This window comes from Copidosoma floridanum, unplaced genomic scaffold, assembly GCF_036245765.1.
Source record: "Copidosoma floridanum isolate Cflo_tuat_1 unplaced genomic scaffold, Cflo_Japanese_pri ptg000028l, whole genome shotgun sequence".
In the NCBI taxonomy this organism is placed as follows: Eukaryota; Metazoa; Arthropoda; class Insecta; order Hymenoptera; family Encyrtidae; genus Copidosoma; species Copidosoma floridanum.
Window position 1 is genome coordinate 6,605,446 of NW_028321905.1, and position 5,457 is coordinate 6,610,902.

Here is a 5,457-nt window from a genome sequence, read left to right on the forward strand (position 1 = left end):
TGATCGTCATTGCAATTATGACGGTAAATATTATAATAATGATAAGGATAAAAAATATGACAATTTTAATGATTATAAAGATACTAAAAATGTCGTTAGTAAAAATGCTTACAATGCTTAAGATCATGATGAAGATAGTGCTGACAATTAAAATAAAAATATAGATGGTTATTATGATGGTAATAGTAATGATGATATTAATCATTGAAATGATGATGACGATGATAAGAGTAATGATTACTATAAAAACAATAATAATAATAATAATAAAGTTGATGTTAATAATGAGATTGATCATATGAGCGCGCGGTGGCTCAGTCGGCTAGGTCGTGGATTGGCACGCGGGAGACCGTGGTTCGATTCCTGGCCAGTGCGACTTTTCGGGCAAGTACCTCTGTGATTTTTCACATGTGCTTTTTCACCACGCAATGCTCCTCGAGAAGGGTTTAGGCGACCTTCTCGCAGCAAAATTGCCTAATTCCCCCTACCCCCCTCCCAGTAATGGGAGGCCTCCCATCCCTCTTCCCTTCCTTCTCCAAAGTGCTAAGTGCCCATAGTAGTGCCCTTATCAAAGGAGCCGGACGTAGAGCACTCTAATATAAAAAAAAAAAAAAAAAAAGAGATTGATCATTGTGATTTTCATAATAATTTAAATAAAAATAATAATAGTAAAAATAATGACAATAATAACAATGATAATTAAAATTATAAAAATAATTATAAGAATGATAATAATGAAAAAAATGATAATAATAATAATGCTGAAGATAAGAAGAATATTTATGATGATGATAATAATAATGATGACAATGATAATGATAATAATAATGATGAAGATAAATATAATAATAAAAACGATGATTTTATTAATAATACTAGTAAAAATAATGATAATAATACTAATGATGATAGTAAAAATGCTTATAATGATAAAAATAATAATCATAATGATGATGATATAAACACTATTAATAATGATAATAATTATAATAATAAAGATCATTATGATAATGATTACCATAAAAATGATAACAAAGATGATCATGCTAATGATGAAATTAAAGATAAAAATAATAATAATGATAATGATAATATTAATGATGATAATAATTAAAATAATAATAATAATGGTTATATTGATAATGATGATACAAATGATAGTAATAATAATAAAATGATAATAATAATGATACAAATGAAAATGATGATAGTAAAAATGATTATAAGAATGATTGTAAGACTGATTATAACAATAATGATGATGATGATGTAGTTGATGATGATAACGAAAATGATGATAATTATATTGATAATAATAATGATTTTAGTAATAGTGATGCTTCTGATGACGATACTGTCCATTATGATAATGATAATTATGAAAATAATAATAATAATGATAGTAATTATAAGAATAATAATACTGGCAATAGTAATGTCTTTAGATATAATGTTAATAATAGTCATAATTTTGAGACTGATGATGATATTAATGATAATAATAAAAGTGATGTTAATGATGGTGTAAAAAAAAAATGACAATAATAATGATCAATATGATAATGATAATAGAAATGATAATAATGGTAATGATGGTGATGATGATGGTAATAATAATGATGGTGATAATCATGAAACTGGTTATGGTAATGTCATTGAATATAAAAATAATATTAATCATTATTGAAAAACTAATTATGATTATAATAATTAAAATAATAATGGCAATAATGATAATGTTGATCATAGATATAATGATTATAAAGATAAGGATTATGATAATGATAATTCTGGTGATAGTAATGTTGAGAGAATAGTGAGATATATTGTTGATGATAACAACGATTGAGAGACTGAAGAGGATAATAATGATGATCATGATGATAATAATAATAATAGTGCTGATGATAATGATGAGAATAATGGTGATACTAAAGATTTTAAATATGGTGTTGATGAAGACGGTAATAATAATTATTATAATCATTATGATGATGATTTTGATGATTATGGTCATTATGATAATGCGGATCATGAATATAATGATAATAACGATAAAGAAAATGAAAATGACAATACTGGTTATAATAATGACATTATATATAATGTTAATAATTATTATGATTGTAATACTGATGATGATAATGATGATAAAGATGATGATAATAGTGATAATAATAATAATAATAATAATAATAATAATAATAATAAATACTGAAAAAATAGATAAAAATGATAATGGTAATGGTATTGTTGATGTTGATGTCAGTTATTACCATGATGATGATGATAATGATAATGATTATGATGATGAAGATAGTGATAATGATGATATTAAAATTAAATAATTATAATAACAATAATAATAATTATGAATACGATGATAATAATAATAAGAATAATTATAAATACAAAAAATAACGTTGATGTTGATGATGATATTATTAGTAATGGTCATAATAATGTTGACGATAATGATTATGTCGATGATAATGATGATTATTATGATGTTGTTAATGATAGTGTTAATAAAGACGATTATGATAATAATGATGATAATGATAATGTGAATAATAATGAGAATAATATTATAATAACAAAAATTCTGATGATAACGGTAATACTAATAATAATAATAATAAAAATAATGTTTATGATAGTGTTAATGAAGACGATGATGATAATAATAGTCAGGATAATGGAGATAATAAAAAAAATAATGATACTGATTATACTAGTAGTAATAATGTCATTTAATATGATGTTCCTAAGAGTTATTATTAAGAGAAAGATAATGATAATGATGATGATGATAATAAAGATAATGATGATGTTGATGATAGTAATAATTACTGTGGAGATAGCGAAAGTGATAATAATGATCATGTCAATGATAATAAGAATGATAATGTTAATGATGTTAATATTGGTCATGATGAAGATAACGATGACTATAATAATTGTGATGTAGATGATTTTGAATAAGATAATAATATTGATAAAGGTAATGATCATGATGACGACGAAGATGATGATGATGTTAATGGTTGTGATAATAATATCAATGGAAATGATAATAATGATGATAATGAATATGAACATGATGATTATGGAAATGTTGATAATAATGATAATGACAATTAAAATTATAACAATAATAATGATAAAGATCATAATGATGATAATGATATCAGTAAAAAAGATGTTATCAGATATAATAGTAATAAAAATCATAATTATAGATATGATGATAAAATTAATAAATGTACCAATGATTATAATTAATAACCGTAATGATGACGATAATTATAGTAATAATAATAGTGATAAAAACCATTGTAGTTATGACAATAAGAATGTTAATTATTTTGATGATGGTGTTGACAACGACGATAATTAAGATGATACCGAGAATGATGAAAAAAAAAAATGATAAAGATGATGATAATTCTGATGTTAATGATGGTGTTCATAACGACGGTGATGATAATAATAATGGTGATACTGTCGATAACGGCAAGTATGATGATGTTTATCATAGGAATAATAATGATAATAATAATAATGATGATATTAATAATATTTGTGATAGTAGTGTCATCAGATATATTGTTAAGGATAAAAATAATTCTAAGACTGATAACGATTGTAATAATTATAGTGATTATAACGATGATGATGACGATGACTATAATGATAATCTTGTTGATTAAAATAATAATAATGATAACGATGGAGATAATAAAGATTGTGATAATGATGATAATATTAATAATAATAATTAAAATACTGATAATAACACTGATAAAAATAATGATAATGATGACAAGGATAATGATCATGACCATGATAGTGTTGAATATGACTAAAATATAAAGATAATGGTAATCAAATTAATTATCATGATGATAATAATAATGATAATGATAATAATAATGGTAATGACAGTATCAATAATGACGATGACAATTATTATGATGATGATAATAATAATGATAATGGCAATGATGATGTTGTTAATAATATAGGCATGTGACTCGTATGCTTGTTGGTAAATTAGAATTCAATACGTCCAATAGGTATACAAGCGAACGTCGCTACACTTTTTAATCATTGCATCAATAGGCGCATATGTGTATATGGCGGTACTCTTCATACAAAAACTCTCTATTACTATCCATACATGCCCTTTTTCAATATATAAGATATAGAAATAACTTGACAATACAAATCCACATAATTTCTTTTTCAAGAAATTTTCCATTGGAGAAAATAATTCAGAACGAGAAAAAATCCTCCCCGGGTGTGGATCGAACACACAACCTCCTGTTTACTAGACAGTTGCTCAACCACTTGAGCTACCGAGGAGCTGTGCATTCACTCGCACCGTAAGTTTAGATAAGTTCTTGTTTTCAATTCTTAAGCTGTCTTATATATCTTATACATTCTGAAAGGGCATGTATGGATGGTAATAGAGAGTGCTTGTATGAAGAGTACCGCCATCTATACATATGCGCCTATTGATGCAATGATTAAAGTGTGTCGACGTTCGCTAGTATACCTATTGGACGTATTGAATTCTAATTTACCAACAAGCATTAGAGTCACATGCCTACGTTATCGAGCTTAGGTGAAAGACAGCTTAAATATTGAAAACGAGGATTTATCTAAACTTACAGTGCGAGTGAATGCACAGCTCCTCGGTAGCTCAAGTGGTAGAGCAACTGTCTAGTAAACAGAAGGTTGTGTGTTCGATCCGCACCCAGGGAGGATTTTTTCTCGTTCTAAATTATTTTCTCCAAAGAGAATTTCTTGAAAAACAAATTATGTGGATTTGTATTGTCAAGTTATATCTATAACTTGTATATTGAGAAAGGGCATGTATGGATGATAATAGAGAGTGCTTGTATGAAGAGTACCGCCATCTATACATATGCGCCTATTGATGCAATGATTAAAGTGTACGACGTTCGCTTGTATACCTATTGGACGTATTAAATTCTAATTTAACAACAAGCATTAGAGTCACATGCCTATATTATCAACAATATTATTATTGCCATTATAATTATTATCATTATTATCATAATTATCGTCTTCGTTAACACCATTTTTAACATTGTTATAATCATCATTACTATAATCACATTATTGTGGTAATCATTATTATCGACATCATTATCATCGTTCTCGTTAAATTACGATGTTTATCGTTATTATTTTTATCACTATGATTAGTTTTATCGTAATCATTATCAACACCATCATGATCATCATAATCATCATTATCATAATTATTACTATTATCATGATCATGATCATCATCATCATCCTAACTATTATCAGTCTCACGGTCTTAATTGTTTTACACATTATATTAGATAACTAAAATATTACCAGTTTCTTCCTCATCAATATTATCATAATCATTATTATTATCGTTTTCGTTATCTATTA

The 5,457-nt window shown here is 25.8% G+C and overlaps 1 non-coding gene across 1 annotated transcript; it reads right to left on the reverse strand.

The window, feature by feature from the left end:
- Positions 1–4,295: 4,295 nt before the first annotated feature.
- Positions 4,296–4,368, reverse strand: TRNAT-AGU (transfer RNA threonine (anticodon AGU)). Its single transcript has one exon. It is a non-coding gene; the product is annotated as a tRNA-Thr (tRNA).
- Between the last annotated feature and the right edge of the window lie 1,089 nt (positions 4,369–5,457).